A 24,548-nucleotide genomic window follows, 5' to 3' on the forward strand; every position below is an offset into this window, starting at 1 on the left:
CCAGCTCTAGTTAACAGCTAGGAAGAGAATACGGCTAGCCTTGTCCAATAGGAATCACCAACCGACAAAGAGACACTGAATAATTTTGTTTATTTATGGTCAGGGAGCGGCTGAGCTCTCCATCTAAGAAGAATTATCTCCCTCCAACTGGAGAATGCCAAATGCTCCTGCTCCTACGCGACAAATGCATTGATCTAGTGGCCCTCAGGTACCAGAGAGATTAGAGTGGATAGATAAATAGACATCTCCCTCTTGGAAAAAAATCTTGCAGTCCAAGACAAGCGTTCTAAGTACCCTCAGCCTTACATGATGGAAACTGCCACCTCCTAATTGAGAGCTTCTCGGAGACCCAGTACATGCCTCAATCCTAAATGAATGTATGACCCTAATGAGCAGGTTCAATCCTGCCTGCCTCAGTTGTCTTGTCAGTACTGATCCCGTTTCTTCAGGCTAGGACATCTCAGAATTGCACTTCTGGGACACCTGCAGCAGGAGGCAATGGGCAGACAATTGAAAGAAGAGATTCTTTGTTATTCCAGTAGCACCTACGGCCCACAACCAAGAGTAGATCCCAGTGTGCTAAGCACAGTGAAAACCCATAGTGAGAGTCAAATCCCTGTGTCCCAAGGAATTTACGGCTTAACGAGATAGAGAAATGGCAGTAAATGACATCCCCCTGATCACACAGCAAGTAAGTGACAGAATCAGGAATAGAACAGCCATCTGCTGTGTCCCTCTACAGGGTCCTATCCACTGAACCACCTTTCTGGTGCCACAGTCTTGAGGAGAGGAGGAGGAAACATACTTCAACGAGGCCTTTAAGATTCACTTTTAATCTTTTCCTTACTAGTGGATGGACCAAGGACAGCAACAATACATGGAAAACACGCTGGCAATGTGCCTGCCATTCATTGGTATGAATGGACTTTCCTTTTTAAAATGTGCCTTATATTGAAAAGAATCAAGAGGAAAACCCATTTCGCCCTTCTGCACTTACAGCTAATGGTTAATGGGTTCAGCAGAAAGTGGCAGCGTGAACCCAGAAGAGTTTCATTTACTTTTATTACTGACCGCCTTGACCCTCCCAGTTTGCTGGATGAATTGTTTTTTTATAGATAAAATACTTCTCTTTCCACTCTTTCAAATGTTGCTCCGGGATCACAGATTACCCAAAAAATGTGCTGGATGCATCGGAAAATGCAGCCCCAGGAAAACAGCCCTTGATAGAGGAGATTTTGTCTCTCACTGTTCAGTTTCCCACGCTTCCAAGCCAGACTTTGCTGGCCACAGCTCTGAGCCTGACTCTTGCTGTGAAGGCACTGGAGGCCAATTCAGCAGAACCTCCACAGACCTTACAGACCTCTGACATTTGAACTGCCGGAGATGGCATGAATGTCAGATGGGGATGACTTAGCCCATCTATCTTAGGTACGTCTTTGTATCTGAGCACCTCACAGTCCTTGATGTATTTATCCTCATAACAGCCCAGTGAGGCAAGGCAGGACTGTTGTCCCCATTGTACAGATGGGTGAATAGAGGCACAGAAAGGCTAACTGATTGGCCAAAGGTCTCATGGGAAGTCTGTGGCAGAACAAGGACTTGAAGCCAGCTCTCCTAAATCCTAGGCTAGTGCACTAAACACTGGAACATCCTTCCTCTCTCCTCATCATCTCTCTCCTCCCTTTCCACCTCCTGACCCACCAGACACAACTCAATGAAAAGGCTCACATTTCATAAAGCATGGGAATTGGAATTGCTCTGCTGTGGTAACATGAGGCAAGCAAAAACATGATACTCTGTTATCTGTTTGTTCAGCTGATACCGGCTGCTGAATCACTAATGACATGGTGGAGCAGTCAGTGTTTCCCCCAGGGTTCTAATCAACACACTTTGCAGACACACAGAGAAGATGTGCTCTGATGGTCTGAGCATAGTCCTGAGATCCAGGAGCTTCTGAGTTCCTACCCTCCCTCTGTAAGGCTGAGCAACTCACTCCTCTTCTCTGCCTCGGTTTCCCCATTTGTAAATCAGGGATCATACGGCTCTGTCTACGGCAGCATAGCATGGTGCGGGTTTATTATCTAGCCAAAGTCTGCAGTGTGTTTGGAAGACTATCGTTGCTATTTACCTGTATTGCAGTAGCACGTAGGGGGCCCAATCCTGAATCAGGGTCCTGTTGTGCTAGGTGCTGTAAATACAAAAAAGTGACTCTGAGTTTTAAAAACAGCCTCCAGTTTTGCAGCTGCAGACATGCCGGCATTCAGACATCTGACTGTGCCCATAATCTGTGCCGACAAAACTGGAGGCCAGGCCGAGCAGAGGGCCATTTTAAACGCAAAGGATTGTGTGGAAGCGTGCTGCCCCGGGGAGAGGTGTGAACCCCACTCCACAGAATAGTGGCAGAACTGTGAAAACTTCCCCTGTGGCTTTGCTTCGCATGGGGGCCCAGGGGTGGGGAAGGATAAGCAAACAGGAGCTGGGTGGAGAGATGGCAGGGAATCCTGCTCCAGCCTCTGGTTGCGAGCTCTCCTTACTCATTACTATGGAGCACATGTTACAGTCACCAATGGGGATGCAACACCCACCAGCCTCCTGCACAGTGTAGGGATGAGGGTCACATTTCCATCTGAGAGTCCCCACTTTCCCTCTCCTGTGCGATGAACTGAGCTGAGAAATTCAGGCCGTTTCCAATGCAAAAGCAAGCAGTGCTGCTAAAACCTGTGAGGAGAAGGGATCTGCATTGCGGCCTCCTTGGGAGCCTGGGTGACTTACACCAGTGCAAACCCTTGTGGGCACATTCTAACGCTGGTTAAAACCTGGCTTATGTCAGGAAATGCGCAAGGGCAAGGGAAGCCGATAGAACCATCTTTACCAACAGCCACACAGGCAGTTACGCTGGTTGAACTAAACTGGTTTTTGAAACCTCCTTCCCGCAAGGGACCAGCCAAAACAATACAAAAAATTAAGAGAGAGAGGAGTCAACATCACTCTGACACGTTGTCTCCTGCTACTATGCCAATAAAAATGATCTTCCTTACCCCACACTTCTCTGAACCTGACATCTGTCCTAAATCTCAAGTCAGACATTCCTTCCTTCTATTAACATGACTCATCCTACAGGCGTCCTTTTGCTACTCCTAGAGTCATGTCAGAGAGAATCATTGACTTCTTGTCAGCAGGCTCAGCCTACCGCGTCAGTGGTGTCTGTAGAGTCCCTTTTGCTGATCATCTTGTTCCTACATCCAAAGGAATGCTATAAAATACTGACAAGGCTCTGGGATGTGAGAAGCAGTGGGAGGAAAGTCTGTGCCTGGCTGCTACTTTGCATAGAAGCTGAGGAATAAGAAGGGAAATCTGCCTCGTAGTTTGGTCTCCTCTACTTGAAGCAGACCATTGAGGACATCTCTCCATGTCAGCGTTTATCCAGACCCCTTCATCATTCTCATTCTATTTGTAGAGAAAGAGAGATTAAATTAGTGACCAAAGGGAGTTTGACGCTGCAGGTGCCCTTCAAGCATTGGGCCTATGGCCTGATCCTGTAGATCAGGGGTGGACAAACATTTTAGCCCGAGGGCCACATTGGGGTGCGAAACTGTATGGAGGGCCAGGTAGAGAATGCTGTGCCCCCCAAACAGCCTGGCCCCCGCCCCCTCCCACTTCCCGCCCCCTGACTGTCCCCCTCAGAACCCCCAATCCATCCACCCACCCTGCTCCTTTTCCCGACTGCCCCCTCCTGGGACCTCCCGCCCCAAACCGCCCCCCAGGACTCCAACCCCTATCCAACCCCCCGGCTCCCTGTCCCCTGACTGCCCTGACCTATCCACACCCCCGCCCCCTGACAGGCCCCCCCGGGACTCCCACGCCCTATCCAACCCCCCCGTTCCCCGACCGCCCCAGAACCTCCACTCCATCCAACCTCCCCTGATCCCTGTCCCCTGATTGCCCCACGGGACCTCCTACCCAACTCCCCCACCACCACGCGTGCGCACGCCGCCGCCCCCTTACCATGCCGCTCAGAGGGCAGGAACTCACGGCAGCATGCCTGCGGTGGAGGGTGGACAGCGGGGGAGGGGCTGGGGACTATCCTCCCGGGCCAGGAGCTCAGGGGCCGGGCAGGATGGCCCGCCGGCCATACTTTGCCCACCTCTGCTGTAGATCCTTAGGCAGGTATTGCAGGTGACTTCAGTGTGATCACCCGCATGAATAAGGACTACTCCTGGGAGTGAGGTTTAGCAGAATTGGACCTCTAGGTTGTGACAGATGGTGGAATTACAGAGGAATTTGCTCTGTTTCCTCTCACTCATTCCTGCTAAGAGATCCCAAGCCCTCTGCTTCTGCCAGCAGCATTACAACCATGATCATGGCCCTTCCATTAACAGGATGGGCTCTTCTTCGCCTGGAACCGGAACAACCCAGCCTGCTGATGGTGATCTAAAGTGGATGACATCTCCCCATCTCCTCCCAGGTGTAAGTGTCCAGGACTTTGTGAGCTGGCCAGCATTTCCCACATTTAGCTACCGCAGAACCCAGTGAACCCGCATGGGGCTAAACAGCAAATCTGCCAATCTGCAATGAAATCGGTTTACTCAAGCACTGACCGATGAGACTGGTGCTAGAGCCAGAGCCAGTGCGGGTGATGTCATGATCTCATGGGCCATCACTACCTGACCTCTCGCAGTGGCCCAAAGGCAGCTAGGGCACTCATAATTGGCCAGTGGTGCTATTCCTCCACCTTACTACTAGGACATGCGACTGTGCAAACCTCAGCCACCTGCGCTACGCTTGGGCTTTCCTCCCAATGCAGACGAGTTCAGGGTTTGCTTTACATCTCTCTAATGCAGTGGCCTTGCTTTTCTCATGCACTGCATATTTTCCTCGCGAAGCCACACAATCTGCAAGCGATCTCCCCATCACTAGTGGACCCAGAAGACGTCCTACTGTCCTATGAACCCAAGAGTGAGTCTACGTGGTGGTTTGAAAAGTACTGTGGATTCCCTTCTCTGCCTATTTCCCTCCCTGGGAAAAGACGCACTCACATCCACTGTATTGCAGCTAACTGTTCAAGACGCATCTTCTATGAAGCTGTAAATTATTAAGGGAAAATACTTGCATCCAGGTTTTTTGGCTCCACTTCCATGGAAGCAGCACAGAGACGAGGCTCTGGCACTGTGTCCATTGGCTCCCCTGCATAGCCACTCTTTGGCCGTGCTGCTCATTTGCTCAGTGCTTTCTTCCGCCTCCAACAGTGGAGTGTTACTCTTCTGATTGTGAAGAGTGTGCTCCTCGGGGTGGGGACCGTGCTGAGCACATCATGGGGAAAAATACCAGTAATCCTAGCAAGCTAAGTGCCCTGACGAAGAGCTGAGCCCGACAGCCTGGGAAAAGCAGACTGGTACGGAAGCTCACCAGGCGAGGGAGGACTTAATTAAAGTCAATAGAGACTTTCTCCTCTCTTGCTCTCTCCATTCCTCTGATGTTCAAAGAATAGAAGGAGGAATTAAAAATGCCTCTTATCTGATGGCCTAGCGATTAGTATTCTACACTGCCATGTGCAAGCCCCGCAATTGGTTCCTGGGCCTGGTCTCTAGCACTCTGGGCTAGAAGGGCTTTGGGAAACCTGTGCAGGCAGCATGCCTAGCCTTTGGACTGATTAAGGAGAGGCTTTGGTAGACTCCGAAGGGAGCCTTGTTCTTTCCTCCTCGGACAGAATGCCAGTAGCTGTGGAGAATGGAGGAGGTGTTCAGTGAATGGCAAGTTTCCCATCTGTAGCAGGTCTCAGTTTGCTTTCAGTCTCTATGGCTCCCCTGAGCTCATCTACCCTCAGGATGCTGCAGTCGAGCAGGAAGCTCATCCCATATGCAACCCTGAGATTTGAACAGTTCCAATGGCTTTTCCCATTTGGGAGGCTCAGTGCCTCGTGTTGCACCCAGAAGCCCACTGTTGGCTGGTGTTAGGGACAGCAGGCCGACGGGCTTGGGATGGGCCAGCTGGCCTGACACGTAGCTGTGGTGGACAGCACACTGCAGCGGCATAGCCCCATCAGCGAGACAGACAGCAACCTCCACCATAATTAAAGCTAATTATTCAACGGCGCTTGGCTCATGTAGCCCTGCTCAGAAGCTCCCTGCATGAGCATGTAGGCAGCAGAGCTGTTTTTCTTCATAAAGCTTATGGGGAACACCGAGCAGATTAACAGCTTTAATGACAAAAATTACTGCTTATAACATTGACTTCAAATCAAAGAACAATATCCGCAGACAGATATTTTCATGGTTTTCATAACAATTCATTATAGGCGGCACCAAGGGATTACATTTTTATTTCCCTGGTGTCATTTCTCTCAGACTCAGGTTCATTTCTCTTAATGAGGCAGCAGAAGATAAAGGGCAGTGATGGCTCTTCCATTGCCTCCGCGGAGCGTGAGGAGTTTCGGGGCATGGTGATAACTGATCCTCTAAAGGAAGAGGGAGGGGTTGGCAGGGGGAGTGCAGGGAAGCAGAGTGATGGGAGAGGATGCTCTCCACCATAATGAACTAAAATTAAGATATAAATTCTCCCACCTTTGTTCTGACCAGATCTAACGAAACGGATTCAGCTTTTTAATGAGGAATGGATCAGTAGCAAAATTATTAGCTAATTAATTGTAAGGGGAAGGGAGGAAAATACCTTCCCAGGAAGGACAGGACCAGGAGTTCTTAATGCAGCCTTTGAGAAATGGCAGGGGAAAGGGCCCAATCCTGAAACCCTCACTCAGCCAACTAGGCCTTGCTTCCATGAGTAAGGCTACACAATTATGGTACGTGAGCTTGGGTGCAAAGTGTTGAAGGATGGTGGATCCATGGTGACTAAGTAGGATCCAAAGTACACTTCTAGGGATTTCCCACTGGCGATTCCTGGCTCAGCTAGTGAGGAAGGGAGAGGTTCATACTCTTCCTCCCTCGGGTCTTATTGGTGCTTTTGGGAAATAAAAATTCTAAGCAGGTGGCCAGTGGGGACAGGAGGGGGGCACCAAAGGATTCTGATCACGTGAGCATGGCTGGCAAGATGCAAAGCCAACAGATGAGGAAGTGGGCAGGGCAAGGAACAACAGCAGGTAAAAAAGACAGTTAATATGGGTCATGTACATTCTGCTGTATTCAAGAGGACACTGAGCACAAGGGGACGAGTCAGTGGTGTCCTTCCCCCACACACCCTCTAGTCTTAATTTCTCAACCTCTCCTAAGTAGAATATGAGACCAGTTACACAGTACGGCCAACCCCAAGTGTTCAGGAGTCATGTACCAGACCCTCCAAAAAACACAAAATTGACTTAAAAATCGTGAGGTTTTCTTACAAAAATAATAATACATTTGGGGCTTGTTTTATTTGCTTTCTGTTTTTTTAATCTTTAGGGTGCACCTGGGTTACATTTTCCAGCTTTTCACTGCAACAAGGGCTCAAAATGTGCTGTCTCTCTTTTGATGAAAGCGGAGGTTCTCCCAGACTGACAGGACTGCAGGAGGTACAACTCTGTGAAAAGCACATGAGACTTTGATAAAATCAAGAGAGTTGGCAACACTGGCATGAAATTTTGATTGAAGCCCTCTGAAGCCCAAGTCCAAGTGTGTTTGGAACCAGGCAAAACAATCTCTCTGGACTCTAATGAGTGGGAATTCTGCCACTGTTCACCATAAAAGAGCTTCAAGGCGCTACCGTAATACCAGCAATAAAGTGATAATAATAAACCCACAGTAGGCCCTTGAGGAAAGAGAAGGATCGCATCGGGATATTTTGTAACAGCACAACATACATATACATATAAAATGATGGGGTCTAAATTAGCTATTACCACTCAAGAAAGAGATCTTGGAGTCATTGTGGAGAGTTCTCTGAAAACATCCACTCAATGTGCAGAGGCAGTCAAAAAAGTGAACAGAATGTTGGGAATCATTTAAAAAAGGGATAGATACTAAGATAGAAAATACCATGTTGCCTCTATATAAATCCATGGTATGCCCACATCTTGAATACTGTGTGCAGAAGTGGTCACCCCATCTCTAAAAAGGTATATTGGAATTGGAAAAGGTTCAGAAAAGGGCAACAAAAATTATTAGGGGTATGGATCGGCTTCCATATGAGGAGAGATTAATAAGACTGGGACTTTTCAGCTTGGAAAAAAAGACAACTAAGAGGAGATATGATAGAGGTCTGTAAAATCATGACTGGTGTGGAGAAAATAAATAAGGAAATGTTATTTACTCCTTCTCATAACACAAGAACTAGGGCTCATGCAATGAAATTAAGAGGCAGCACGTTTAAAACAAAAGGAAGTATTTCTTCACACAATGCACAGTCAACCTGTGGAATTCCTTGCCAGAGAATGTTGTGAAGGCCAAGACTATACCAGGGTTCAAAAAAGAACTAAAGTTCATGGAGGATAGATCAATCAATGGCTATTAGCCAGGATGGACAGGGATGGTGTCTCTAGCCTCTGTTTGCCAGAAGCTGGGAATGGGCGACAGGAGATGGATCGCTTGATGATTACCTGGTTCTGTTCATTCCCTCTGGGGCACCTGGCATTGGCCACTATCGGAAGACAGGATACTGGGCTAGATGGGTCTTTGGTCTGATCCAGTCTGGCTGCTCTTATGTTCTTAACAGCCTCTTCAAAGGAGTTCCACTTTCCCAAAACCAAGGAGGTTAAATGATTCCTGACTGTGATATATGATACAGAATCTCACCACATCAGAGTCTGTTACAGCAAAATCCAGCTAGCACACTCAATCTCACCTGGAAAAATAACAGCCTTCAGTTCAGTCTGAGTGGTTTGAAAGGTGAAAAAAAAATCACATTGAAGGCATCTAGAGAAATGTTTGTGAAACAGCTGGAGTTGGTGAAAAAAAGATTAATTATTTGTAATAAAAACAGCATTTTTCAAGTGACAAAGTTTCTCATGTCATGATGCAAATATATACTTTTTCCCATTAAGTATTATTTCCTATCAACTTCAATGTGAGACTTCAGTGTGCTCTCAAGTGTTAGCACCAAATATTTAATCCCTGGCAAAACCAGTTTGCTTAAGACAATGGTGTCTGATTGAGTGGATTAGAAAAATAAAGGCATATGTCAAATGGATTAAGTCTGGTGCTTTTCTATTGCAGCACAGTCATCACTGACTTCTCTACTGCACTCAGTCTGACAAAAGTTTCCCCACACAAATCATGGGCAAATGCCACTTGTCTATGCTTGGAATTGCAACTTATTTATTATTAAAGAGATGGTCATGGATTGTACATTAAAAATGTTGACCTACTTTTTGGATCAAAATTTGCTCCTTGGTGATGAAAGGTGGATTCAGCATTGCCAGCATAAGTTCTCATTTTTAATTTGCTTACCTTCTTATTTAAATGCTGGCTGCTATTTCCAAGGCCAATAGTAAAAGGACTATATCATTCATATGCATGAACAACAAATTTATTAGAAAGGCAACATTCATGGTTTCTCTACTGGATCTTTGCTGTCATATCCTGTTGTCCAGTTAGCTAGGGATGAGACCTCAACAGATCTCATGAGTAAAGAAGAGTTAAGCCTGGGTAATATTTTAACGGGAGATCTCAAGGGCTGCAATGTGGTGGGATCTGGACAAATTTCCCTCTAATGTTAATTGGCTGTATTATTCCTCATTTTCCTCTACCAATAGTGGGGCTGTTTCATTTGCACATGGGAGGTAGCTGCGTTTCCGTGGTGGGTGAATCAGTTTCTGGACATACACAATTACAGCATAAATTCAGAAAGCCCAGATATGCATATTGCAAAAATGCAACAGCAGAATAGTTTGTTGCAATAGAGGTGTCCACTACCCAGCTACTACCCAAGGCTCTCTGCTAAAGCCTTTCCTTCAATGAAGAACATTTTTATCATCCCAGCGGCTTTGGGTTCAGTGAGAGTTATGAATGGGATGGGGCAAATTTTCCTCTCATTTACATAATGCAACCCCAGTGAGGTTAAGGGTGCTTATCACCCATTAATGGGCCGATCCCACATGGTAGGCTAGAAGCTCCTTGAGCTTCTTGATTCATTCCCCCTACGCCAGTAGGTCAGATCCCAGGGGAATCCATGGAGGTATAAGTTTATCAGTGTGGAGGCCCTGTGCCTGCAGCCACTCTGATGTCGAGGAGCCGCCTGGTGGCTATCTCCTTAGAACTGCCCCTTCAGAGGGGGTTATGTGTAGCAGCGGCAGTCAAAAAAGTGAACAGAATGTTGGGAATCATCAAGAAAGGGATAGATAATAAGACAGAAAATATCATATTTCCTCTATATAAATCCATGGTACACCCACATCTTGAATACTGCGTGCAGATGTGGTCGTCCCATATCTAAAAAGATATATTGGAATTGGAAAAGGTTCAGAAAAGGGCAACAAAAATTATTAGGGGTATAGAACGGCTTCTGTATGAGGAGTGATTAATAAGACTGGGACTTTTCAGCTTGGAAAAGAGGCAACTAAGGTGATATGATAGAGGTCTATAAAATCATGAGTGGTATAGAGAAAGTAAATAAGGAAGTGTTATTTACTCCTTCTCATAATACAAGAACAAGGGGCCACCAAATGAAATTTATAGGTAGCAGGTTTAAAACAAACACAAGAAAGTATTTTTTCACGCAATGCACTGTCAACCTCTGGAACTCCTTGCCAGAAGGTGTTGTGAAGGCCAATACTATAACGGGGTTCAAAAGGGAGCTAGATAGATTCATGGAAGATAGGTCCATCAATGGCTATTAGCCAGGATGGGCAAGAATGGTGTCCATAGCCCGTTTGCCAGAAGCGGGGAATGAGCAACAGGGGATGGATCACTTGATAACCTGTCTGTTCATTCCCTCTGGGGCACCTGCCATTGGCAATTGGACACAATACTGGGTTTGATGGACCTTTGCTCTGACCCAGTATGGCTCTCTTATGTTCTAACTCAAGTCAGACAGTGCCCTGCAGACTTGCTTGGGATCAATGGTAGAGAGAGCTGCTACTCCCCAGCATCCCCCTTCCTATCCCCAGCCTCCACCCCACCTCATCTTCAGAGCCCAGCTGACAATAGCCAGAGAACTACCCACCTCCGCCTCCCTCACCTCTGCTCAGACCTGCTGGCAGCCCAGGCCCTCTCGCTGTGGAGACTGACGGACGAGTAGGTGTCAATGTCCCTTGGATAAGTGAGATCTAGAGGCCTTGCGTAACAGCTGCCCTCTTGTCCAACACACCAGATTGAACCAGGAACCTCCAGAGCGAAAAGGATCAGTTGCCACCTGTCCAGGTTTTACCCAGACAGTCCGGTTTTTGGCTTCTGTGTCCAGGTGCCAATGGGTTGCCAGGTGCCTGGTTTTCCACCAGAAAATCTGATCAAAAAGGGGACCTGAAAGTGTCATCAGATGTACTGACCAGACACCGAAAGTCCAGTTAACGCAGGGTTGGAGGATGCACCAGGTCATTAACCCACGCCTTGCATACAAGCCAGAACTTGAGTTAAAGAGCCAAGTCTCTGTAGCAGGGGGCTGAAACAATTCATATCATCTGTGCACAGGCACAAAGGGGGACCAGTGGGTTACACACACACGGCTGCAACAGAGAAGACCAGAATCCAGCTATTGTATGTGGGATTGGGCCCAAATAAATCTTCACTCAGTTAAATACATAATAAAATTGCAACATAACCAACGCCAGATATGGATTAAAATTATTCCAGGGTAAATTGTGTCTCCTCTAAAACCCCATCCTGGGTACTTGCTATGGGGGGCGCTGCTGCCATCTCATTTATTTTGAATGAGTAATTTCATAGAATTAGCAATAACATCCGTGGAAGTTAATACCCTGACTGGCTTTGCCTCAACATTTATTTTCTATATAATCCGTCTTGTGGCAGAGAGACCATTAACCAGCCAAACCATGTTCAATCCATTGACATTATCGCTTAAAGGGTGCATGCTGAGGATTTGTACAAACTAGTGGGCAGTAAATTTACTCTTCTAATAGGTTCATTCTTTATTAGGTATTTATTTCAGAAGGTTAAACCATAATTAGATTGAGCTAAGAAGCTGGAAAAGAGAAATGGAGATTCCAGCCTGAGAATTTGTTTTATTTGTTCCTCGGACGTCTAAAGAAATTCCTGGCACAGTCTATATTCCTCCAAATAAGGGCTGCAAAACTAAACAGCTCCAATGTTTCTGCCAGGTGGTTGCATTTGTCTTTCCTGTACAAAAGTTATTGCCGTTCTATAATCTTTCTCTGAAATACAGCGCACGGAGCCTAAACTGAACCCAATTTACTGTGGCAGATGAATATAGCCAAGGTGGTGGTCTGAATGTTTGGCCTCAAGGCACAATCCAATTTTCAACTGTTTCAAAGCTATTATGTCAAAGGCTGTTTGCATAAACATAACAATAGCAGTGATCCCAGTCAGAGAGAGACATGACTGGGAAAGTCTGCCCTCTGGTGCCTAATGTACATATCTGTGTGTGTATATATATTGAGATCTAGATCTATAGATCTCTCTGTGTGGAGAGACAGAGAGAGTACAGCTGTGTAGTGTGTGTATAACCTATATCTATCTATCTATCAATTCTCTCTCTCCCTGTGTGTATGGGTATATGGATATGGGGGTGGGGCAGGATCTCTGCAGACACACAAACACGTAGCTGTGTTTCCACACGCACAAATCTTCTATGCTGACAAAAAGAAACGGAAGTTCTGCCAATGCTGGAAATGGGAGAACGCTAACGACTTTTTAAACTTTTCTCAAGCTTTGAGGGAACAGATGTGATTATTCAATTCATTACAAGAAAAAATATCTTGCAACCAAATGCTTGTGATGAGCTGACTGATGATGTGGGAACCTATGAGAAAGCTGGTTCCCTTATTAGAATTGGAGAATTCTCAAGTCATTAACGTTCTAATCCTCTCCCTACCCCACCCCATCCCTCTCTCTCACACACACACTTTATTTTATTTTATTTTATTTCAGAGATGAGTCCAGCTCAAACTCCATATCTCTGCCATGTACAGAACCAAAACAGCAGACCCAAATATTACTGGAACCTTGAGTGCTTTACATCAGGATCGGGACTTTCTCCAAAGTTTGTTAGGTTCAGACTGGATCCAATCCATACGCATGAACTGCAAACTCAGATCTGAATCTGGATCCAGGGTTCAGCCAGGGGTCTTTGGTTCAGACCCCTCTGATTTAAAATATGGGAAGAGGATAGGGTTTCCAGTTATTTTGGAGGTAAGGAGCAGGAAAATCATTAAAATACAGCACTGGATGAAAATAAATGTCCTTTTTTTAAAAAAAAAAAACCATCCTACTTATACAGACCCATCAATGTACATGGTTTATTAAAAGACCTGGCAGGTTCTCTTCTCTTGTACAGATGTTTTTTCATTTTGATCAAACCTAGAACAACTGAGAGTTTCACAGCTAAATGGTGTGAAACTCACAGATTCGCACAGCTACAAAGCCAGGTGTGACTCAGCCATTAAACCAGGATTCGTGTTTGCTCAAACTCAGAATTTAAAGGGGATTTTGGGGATGCAAAACCAAAAGAAATGCCCCCACAACCAGCTGTGAATTACAGACACATAGAGATGGTCAGACTGGATCAGACCCATGATTCATCTAGACCAATATCCTGCCTCCAACAGTAGCCAATGCTTGATGCTTCCGAGAAGGGTACAAGAAACCTCACATTGGGCAGATGTAGGATAATCTGCTCCCTACCTGAGGTCTCCTCCTAATCTCTGACACTTTGACACTGGTTTAAACCCTGAAGCATGAGGTTTTATGGCCCTTCCAAAACTTTTTTTAAGCATTAACTATTATATTATTTATATTACTGTAGCACCTCAGAGTCCACTGTGCAAGACGCTGTCTATACACACGCTGAGCAAAGAGATGCTACCTTCCCCAAGGGGCTCACCATCTGTGGATATTCTTATTGTCCGTATAAATGGCCAGCCACAGCCATCATATTTTACATGGCTCTAACACACAGCATGGAATGTTATACATTGATTTGTTCAAATTGTTACTGCTCTGTAATAAAACAGTCCCCACCCAAGGCTGTGAATACCCTTAGACAAACTTTAAAAAATAAACCTCCCCCATCAATTACCCCAGATCGAATCAAATAACCCAGTGACAACATGAATTTTACAATAATTAAACTCCTCACACTTCAATAGGAATAAAAATCATTACGGGCAGCTAAAGACCCCAACCAAGATTAAGGCCTGTTTTCCAGCTGCTATAGGCTGGCAGACGGTCCCTTCACCAAAGAGCTAACAGTCTAATAAAGACACGACAGGCAGAGATATAGAGACAGTGTTGGGTTATAATTAAAGAAGAAACTAATTATGGTTATAACTAAATGAGTGAAATATATCTAGTATTTGCTTCCAGGATAGCAGTAGGAAAAATATAGCTTGTAAAAGCTTTTATTGCACTTAAAACAGACAAGTTTATTGAGACCTGAGAAAAATACTGACAGATTTTCAGCAATTTATCATCAGAGGGAGTCAATCTCATCCCTCAGTTTCCCCATCTGCGCACTGAGCCTCATACGACTTGACAGTCTCCTCTCTCACTGCACAGCACAAAGATTAAGTTAATATTTGCAAAGCGCACTGTGCATATCCAGCACTTGATGGGTGCTGAGAATTATTCATTAGTAACAGTTGTTAGTGTTATTTACTTTATAGTCAGGCTTACAGGCCTCAACTGAGATCAAAGTCCCATTGTGTTAGACCCTGCAGGCACAAATAGCAAGAGACCGTCCCTGCCCCAAAGGGTTTACAATAAAAGGCACTGATCCTGCCAGCGTGGACGCACATCCCTACCTTTATGTGCGCAAATAGCCCCATTGCTGTCCGTTGGTGTACTCATGCATGTCGAGTTAAGCATGTACATAAGTGTTTGCAGGTTAGGGTCTGCAAGGACTGACATGACAGGCCCACGGGGAGAAGGGAAATTGTCACCGAAAGGTAAAATAACTTGCCCACCATCAGTGGCAAAGCTTGGAAGAGAATCAGATCTCCTGGATCCCTATCCACTAGACCCCCATCTCCTCCCCAAAAGGGGAAGTTTTAGGCAATTGAAATCAGGTGCAAAACAGTCAAATAAAAAAAATTAATTCATGGACAGCAGCTTTGCTTCTAGCCTTTTAATGTTTTTAAAGATGCATTCCTGTTTACATTGTTCTAGTGGCTGCTTTGTCCTTGGCTTTTCTGGGCCCACAATTAGATTGTCTCATTTAGACCAGGATGTTTTGAATTGTCTTTCTGTTGCTATGACCTGGACGCGATGATCCACATAGGGATAAACAAAAGCAACAACCTTCTAAATTACCCTCCCATACAGTACGACCATATGGAGCCAGCCAAGCATTCATGCACGTTCTCCTCTTGCCCCATGTGCCCAAGTCCTTTTGAAGTCAGTGGGACGTAGGTGTGTGCGCAAGTGTATTAATAAATAAGGATGAAATTTCTCTCATGCTTCAAGTTAAGTATGCACTTAAGTGTTTTGCTGAAACAAGTTTTGTATTAAAACACTCCTGTTGTTTTTCTTGCAGGTAACAGGAAGCAACTGCCCCAAGGAAAAAGATTAAAACTCCCCAGTGGGTTCTGAGCTTGGTCCATGCATGCTCTTAGTCAGAGTCTCACAAGGCCAAGAACTCGCTGTGGACTTGATCCTGCTCCCATTCAGGTCAATGGAAAAACTTTAATGGTGCATGAGCAGAAATCTACCAGAAGCGGAACAGAAGACTCCAGGGGTGGAAAGGAATGTAACCAGAGGTTGAAGCAGAAGACCGAGAGGCAGGACTCCTGTCTTATTACCAATTCTGCAGCTGATCTGCTGCATGACATTAGTCAAGTCACTTGGGCCCACGTTTGCAACATGCCCATTATTGTTAGGGGGCCAAATACTAGGTGTCTCAATATGGACACCCAGAAATTCAGGGGCTCAAAATAAATGGCCACATTTCTATTCCTTGGTTTTCCCATCTAAAAAATGTGAATTATGTTGGCTAATAAGACATAGAAAGCTTAAGCATCCTCCCCAAAGCCAAAGAGGCCTATCTTCCCAACACCGGAAAGGGGAGAGTTTACTTAATGTTTGTAAAATGCATTGAGATTCCAGGATGAAAGATAGTCTAGGGTGGCAAAGTAGGGGGTCATTATTGTCAGAATTAAGGCTGTGTGCTGACAGCAGAGGAGACAGGGAATGAAAAAATGTAACAGGCTTGCATTTTTTTTTCAAACTTGAAGATGCATAAAGGGAACAGCCTGTTTCCTCCCCCTCCACCCATCACGCTCCGATGTAATAACTTTCCCTAGTTCCGCGGCTCTCACATAGCCAGTGCTGTGTGCAGTTGGCAGAGTCTTTGCAGATGCAATGCATTAGCAAAGCCTGCAAGTCGGCATCCTGTTTTTCCAATCACTCTTCTGAAACTCCTCCACTTTTCTCAGAGGTTTTATCAGAAAGATGTTCCTCTGAAACATTTCAGCAAGAGGATCTGACAGCTCTTCAAACACCAGCTGAAATTCATTTGTTTTCCGCTGCTTCCTGTTTTTACAAGTTCATTAATGTTTCATCAAGATAGACTGAAGATTAGAACTTTCACCAGTCACACTGAATCTCTAATTTGAGACACAGCCTTCATATCATTATATACACATTACCCATACATACATGCATCTATATACACCTATCTATACAGGCACATCTATATGTGGGCTGGGCGCTCAAACGAGCAGCTTTGAAAATACCATTAGTAATGTGTGAATACAGCTATTTGTATTCACACATTACTAATGGTATTTTCAAAGCTGCCGAGGTACATATACGTAGATATGTCTGTGTACCTCTCTGTGTGCATACGGTTAGTCTCTAAGGTGCCACAAGTACTCCTTTTCTTTTTGCAAATACAGACTAACACGGCTGCTACTCTGAAACCTACTCTGAAACAAAACAAATTAAAACCCTAACATGTCTGCAGCCTGACATGATGCCTTTTTCTTATGGAACGATTTCTGAAGCCACCAAAGTAACTCAGCGTGTACAGCACCTCAGCAGCAGTACATAGTTCAGGGCTGTTCTTCAGACGAAACATGAGGTCGCGAGACAGTTCTGCAGACTAACAGGGGCTGAATGTCAGAGCTCAATGAAGAAGGGACTGGGAGTGCTCAAGCATCCAGGCTTTTAGCGCTATCTCTCTGGTGCATTAATATGCTAACTGCAACAGAAAAAATGTGGAACTAATTCCATGTACCATTCATATAAGAGCATCCAGGTAGCACCAAGATATAGCAGTATCAAAACAGACAGGATTGCATTACTCTGATATATTATAGTACAAGAGTATGTAATATGTTCTATTTAAATAGGTTAACAGGCTGTTTAGTTACAACAAAAATCTAGGTCTATTTCTAATTTTCACACTGAGGTTGCTTTCTCTTAAAGCCATGAAATATATCTGTGCAGCCTCATTTCATTTTCCTTACAACCATGACAACAAAAAGAAAGTGATAGTGACAGTTTTTAGACTAGTAATTCTGTTGATTTCTGAAGACACAAAACTTTACTCTGATAGTCTTTGCCACTGGAAAGTACTGGTGCTCAAAGAACTGTCCATTTTGTCTTTTCTTTTGCTTTCCTTTCCCCCTCCTAATCCCCAAAATTTCTTTTAATTTGGCCATCTGGTAGGTACAAAAAAAGCAGCATCTGCATTGGTATAGTGATTTTAAACATGTTTGATGTGTCACCTGATGGAAAGTGCTGGTGACATAATCATGAAAGGCACTGGGTAACTTACTGTACTGTTGCATTAGACTAAATTTGTATGATCGCATTCTGGAAAATGGAGCTTTCTAGTTGACTGCAAAGAAATGCCAAGTAATGTCATACTTTTAGATTGTGTGTGGGGGGGGTATAGCATGAGGTTTATAATAGCACTAAGAACCCATCTTTCAGTCTTTATCAAGTATCTGCCTCTAAATTGTCTGCCTTCTTTGTCATGTGGCTAACACCAACCACAAGCCACTCTGAAAATGTATCCCTGGGTCACCAAACAATATGAAGTTCCTTTAAAATTACCCCGGACCCTTAACAGCACTGTGAAGTTATTAACTGACTGCTAAAGATTGCAGAACAGAACATTCTTGTTTAATTACACATTGGTTTTGTTGATTTATCTGTTTGAGGTGAAATAAAGTAACTGCTCCAACTCTGTCCACTTTGGGACCATTTGCTAGATGATGACAAATAATAATAATGAAATGTAGCGACTGATGAACATTAGACTAGGGTTCGGATGTTCACATAAAGGTTTGGTTGCTTCTCCATACTTTCATCAGACCTGTCAGGTCTGCACATCTGAGCTGGAAACCTCACAAGAACAGGTCATGCCATCTCAGATCAGACTCCTGGCCCACCTACTTCAGTATTCTGCCTCCAACAGTGGCCGTGCCAGGCGCTTCAGAAGAAGGTGTAAGAACCCTGCACCAGGCAAATGTGGGATAACCTGCCCTCTGCATGAGGTCTCTTCCTGAACTCTCCTAGGTAGAGACTGTTGTCAGACCTGAAGTATGAGGTTTAATATCCCTCCCAAGGAGCCTGCGTGGAATTGTCACCAGTTAGATGGACAACAAAGGGACAACATACAAACACAGGATGGCAGGACATGAAGAGAGAAAGCAGTGATGGTTTAGCACACAGTTTGGTTCTACAATTTTCATTGTTAAGGTAAAGAATTTTAGTCCAGTTCATTAACAATGTCTAAGGTGGAATGGCCTCTTGGGTGTAGTAGAATTTTAAGGAGGAGAAGTTCGGGGCCATGGAAGGCTGGATCAGGGAGGGAGAACCAAGCACAGTGGGGCTACAAGGAGGAAAGCATAGAGCTAAGAGTAGTAGAATTAATCATGCAGCTGGATCAGGCTGCAGAAAGCTAATGACTCAAGAAGGGGAGACGAATGGCTCTCTGCTTCTGCAGATCTTTTTTTGTTATTGTTTATCTATTGATACCAACCCCTCCATCTCCTTCAAGCAGGCAAAGCAAGGCTAGAGTGTCTGGTTTCCACAGTCCATTTTCCCACCTTCCAGCGCCATCTGGGAACTTGCATTTCTAATGCGATTTCCAGATGTCTATGTCATTCTGGGTCTGGTCTTTCCGGTCAGATGCCCTGCATCACTATTGTGGCATAACACACACTCCAAGCGGAATGTTGTACAAATGGCTATGACAGGACTAGTTTCTAGACCAACACGCACTGCACAACAAACTGGCCCAGTCCCTCAAACTCACATTCACACAAGCAGGCTTGTTTTCTTCCTCAGCAGACCATAGCAGCGCTAAGCTACATTTGACACAATTTTCTTTTTTAACTCTCTTAAACATTTGTCTAAGTATGAGAACCATTCCCCAAAGTGACTTGGACCTGAATTGTCTCCCACTGGAAGTGGTGGAAGGACCATTTCCTGGGACTTTTAAACCTAGGCTGGACAAACCACTGCAATGTGTACTAGAAGGCGCAATCCTGCACTGACCCCTGGCAGAAAGAGAGTTAGATCTAACAGGTTGTTCTATTTCTAACTTCTCTGATCCTGTGTGTGCTCCATCCAGCAGCTCAACATCAGTTCTTTGTAAGTGCTGGAAGGAGGGTGGTTTAGTGGTGATGTATGGGGGTCCCATGTAAATAGTCTTCTGCCCAAGGTGCTGTCATACCTTTGTACACTTATCAAGTCAATTCTGCTTGTGGTTAATGCCCCTCTGGAACTCAGGCCTTTTGTGGGATATAATCAAGGCTAACTGAAGAAAGTAACCAGGCCAAAACTTGTGTATGGCTGTATAAGGAATGACTCCAAGCTACATACAGGCATGTGATGCTATTGCATTCGAAACAGACCTGTTTTGAGGATCAGCTGTTTTGCTTCTTTCACTCTAATTTCTTTGCAGAGCAAGCTGTGGTTCCAAGCTATTTTGGACAATAAAGTATATTTGGGTTGATTGGAACAGGAAAGGATAAGGCACCTTCATATGGAACGTCAATGCCTTTGTGGCAAGACAAGTCCACATAAAGACTATCCCATTCCTTTAAGCACCAAAGACAGATACAACGTGGCTTCTGCCAGCCAAGGTCTAAGAAAACATCACTAACATGCTACTAAGATTTGAAAAACAGGATCCCTCAGTTTTTTCCTTTAAACTGTGAGAAAACCAGAGAGATGAGTGTGCTGCACTTAGCAGAGGTCAGGACTGGATAATCTACTCCAAGGTTCTCTTTAAACAAAAGAGAAAAAAACGGTTACAATCATAATCAAGGAGGAAGCCAACTTAGCAAACAGACTTCTTCAAAATTCACTTTTCTGGAAAGTTATACTGCACTCATAACAGAGCAGATGGATCATATATAGCACAGTGTCCAGTTTGTAGCTTTTGAAATGTTGTCTATGCTCCTTGTAGGGGGTCCTGGGGAAGGGTTTGGAAAATACCTGATACTTGGTACAAGCCAACCCTTTGGAAAAGCAAAAAAATGGCTCTTCAGAATCTTTCATGATCCCAGGGATTCATAGATTTTTAAGGCTGGAAGAGAGCATTATGATCATCTAGCCTGACCTCCTGTATAACACAGACCACAGGATTTCTCTGAATTAATTCCTGCTTCAGCTACAGCAGATCTTTTAGAAAGACAGCTAATCTTGATTTAAAAAAATCCCAGTGATGGACAATCCACCACAACCCTTAATCAGTTGTTCTAATTGTTAATTACCCTCCCTGTTAAAAATTCTCTCTGGAACAGATGGTCTAGCAACACCTTAGGAGGGGATGAGCAAAATCAGAGGCAGAGAAAGTCACCCTCATCCTCCCTACAGCTTGGTGAATTTTCACCAGAGGCTCCTATTAGCCTCCTTGAGTGGAGCACTATCAAACATGATGCACTTATTCCACAGAATCAGGAAAAACCACCCACTCTCTCAAGCAGCTTCCAAGGGATAGTGCCTCACGGCTCCCTCTTATAGTGAGCTGGGGCAGATGAGTTAATTCCCCACAGCTGGCCCCACTTAGCTACCCTGCCCTCTAGGCAGGCAGCTGAGGCTCTTCGTCTAGCCAGAAAGATAGAGTTAATCCTTTGCATGCTGGCTAGATCCATGTAGCCACTTCCCATGAGCTACTTTCTTCTTCTGGCTGTGTGGCACAGCATGTAGTGTCATTTAAACTCCCGGGAAGTCATTGAAAGTAGGAAGGACAAAGCTGCAGCTTGAAGCTGGGTTTCTTGTGTCCAAATATTTTTCAGCTTTTGGGCTGGTTTGGGGGTTTGTTTGGTTTTTTTTTGCTGCTTTGTTGTGCATCGTGTAATGCTATATAGAAAGAAATTAGAGTGAGTGGCCAGGAGTTAGTTTCCTAGCAGCTACCTAAGGACAATGAGCCCACGCTCTGCTGCCGCTTCTGAGGCCTTACGCGTTGTCCCTGGCAGGAAGGCATATATATTGCTGGGCTCTGGACTGCATCTAGCTCCCCTGTCCAAGGTTTGTTTCACTGAGTCATTGTCATATACAGTATTTTTTTTAAAGCGTCTGGTAATTCTGAGTGCATAAAGTTTGGGATCCCAAATTAAGTCACCTTTAAGGGACCTGACTTTCAGAAATTTTAAAAAATACTTTGCCTCTTGGCAACTTAAAATTATAAACTGTTTCCTCACTGAGTTTGTTTTCTTCCTTGCACTGACAGTTTGTTACTGCAGGTCTGTGCACATTGATTGTTATTGCAGATGACTTCTGGGCTATGCACCCTGGGTCGCTTAGGGGAGCGGGGTGTACATACCAGTTTGATGTTGGTGGGTGTTGGACTGTACATAGGGCAGTCCATGATCACTGGGCTATGCATGCTGGTTTGTTATTATAGGATCTTTTTATTATTAGAATGTTATTAATGGATGCCAGGCTTTTGGCATCTGAACTCAAAAAACACTGACCCATTTGTTTTCAATATGGAGAGAGAATTGTATGGATTTTATATACAGACTGGTGCATTTTTGGCTAACAAAACTTGAGTGTCCCTTTAGAACACGCTTTCCCTGCAGAGTATTCAGATCTTGTTTTGTAAAGCTGTGGCCAGAACGATTAAGAGCACAGACCAGAGCAGCACTTTTTTTTTTTTCTCCCTTCTTCTATCCTGTGTTTAGAAACAGAAGGTTACAGGCTACCCAGGCAGCTGGTGCAACATTCATTATTTACTCCTATCGGACTGGGAATCTCCACAAGGCCCAGTGCCACTGACCCTGCGCTGGAGGTATGGCGAGCACACGGAGACAGGAAAGATGCTCCCCAAAGCCCCCGGCCGACTGTTCAGACCCGGGCTCAGCCAGGCGGAGAGCACTGCTTGTCGGTCGTGTTTCAACAGAACAAAAAGTAACTGTTTATTTATCCATTTTAAATTAGCCTCAGAAAATTCCGTCTCTACACCAAGAGGCTTTGATTCTCCACTGCCCCTGCGTGACGGATGGTGCTTTACGCCAGTGCAAAGTGCATTCTGGTCTGGTAGCATTCTACACCCACACTGCACTGGTGTAAATGCTGTAATTTGGGGGGAGGATCTGTTGTATCCTTCATACATACCAAAGAGGACTTACCTGCTTTAAATACAAAACTCTACTCTCCTTTAGATATCTAGTCATCTCTGTTCTAAAATGAACCCAGTATAAATGTCTCTAGGCCATATCTTAGTCACACTGGACTTTGCAAGAGTTTTTACCATTGACTTCAATGGGATCAGTATATTTGAGTTCATAGACTGCTTTTTAAAACATCAACATAAATCATACAGGCTGCAAGGCAGCTGATGAGCCCTGCCCTTCGTTAAACAAACGCAAAGTTGAGGATGGTGCAAACACAGTGACTCATCAACAGAAACAGAAAGGTAAACAAAAACATTCTGCTAAGCCGTTAATCGTCCACATATGAACTTCAGGCAGCCTGTGGCCTCACAGACATGCCAGGGCGCTCAGGGATGATCCCTGCATGGAACCATTTAAACCAACAATGGGCCCAAACTCTGTATCTGAGTCCAGATTCCAAAACCTTCCATCTCCCCACCCCCAAATGGACACTCACAAGTTAAGATGTGCTCGGATTCTTGGTGCCAATCCACGCCCACCTCTGATTGCATCAACTCACTAAGCCTAGGGGAGAAGTGGAGTTCCTGACCAGCTCCACCTCACCTTTCCCCCTTTTTAGTTGCGTACATTGATATCCACCATCAGTGGTATTTATTATTGGCATTATGATAGTGCCAAGAGGCCCCAGTTGAGAGCATGTACCCACTGTGCTAGATGCTATACATACAAATGGTAAGTTAGTCCCCAGGAGCTTACCATCAAAATAGACAAGACAGACAAAGGAATGCTCAATATCCAAGTTTTACAGATGGAGAATGGGGGCACAGGAAACTAAATAACTTGCCCAAAGATCCCATAGCGGAGCCAGGACCTGAACCCAGGTTGCCTGAAGGCCAGTGCTTTAACCACTAAGCCAGCTTCCTTCATAAGAAAGAAGAGAGCAGAAGAGAATAGCAAAACTGCCAAGAATGCTCAGCTTCTGGCTAAGAGCTGTATATTGCTCTGGGGAAAAGATCACAGCAGGCAGAAAGCATCAACTGCAGGCAGATAATGACATATTTAACAAACACGTACAGCCAATGGACTCTGAAGTGACTATTTTCTTTCTTTCCTGGATATTTTTTCCCCTGTCTGAAAATTCCCCTACTTGCATCCGGCTTTGGGTGTTTAAACCATTTATGTGGGGGGAAAAAGACAGATTGATATCTTTAGTGCAGCCTGTACTCGTCAGGGCTAAAGACAGGTCATGAAGATGGCAGGAATACTAAGCTTAAGGCGACAGACTTGGCGCCGTGGTACATTTAAGCTGAGACTGAGAGTCCAGAATTCCTGGACATCATAAAGAATCTATTATCATTGTGGTCACTTTCAGCAACACTGGTTTCATTACCATCTGTCTTCATCCACTGATGCTTAGAGAATAAATATTAAATATGGAACTTTTCCTGGATTCAAGTCACAGAAGGCAGATAGGGAAACAGTTCTCTAGTAATATGATCTCAGAGCCCCCTAGAGTAGGTGGAGGAAGATAAAAAAAAAAAATAAGATCATTAGCTCTGTCGACTTGAAAATAAGGGTTCGGTTTTCAGTTGAGCAATAATTCTCTTTTCAAGGTGGGCAATATTTAAGCAATCATCCCTAGAAAATTGGTCATTACCACCACTGGCTAATAACTGATTTGTTAGTTAATAGCCCAAGGTGAAACCAAGGACAGTAAATGCTCTAACAAACCAGTTGCTGACTGCAGTATTAACAGATTTCAAGGGCATCATTGCTATTATAAACCATGTTCATTGATTTATAACAATGCTAATATGTTTTATAAAAGAGCAGGTGCAGTGTTCTGGAAAAATTCATCATTCCCTGCTTCTTCGCAGCTGATTGTCGACCACTCACAGTCCTGAAGTGGATGCCA

Source organism: Natator depressus, chromosome 8, assembly GCF_965152275.1.
Source record: "Natator depressus isolate rNatDep1 chromosome 8, rNatDep2.hap1, whole genome shotgun sequence".
In the NCBI taxonomy this organism is placed as follows: Eukaryota; Metazoa; Chordata; order Testudines; family Cheloniidae; genus Natator; species Natator depressus.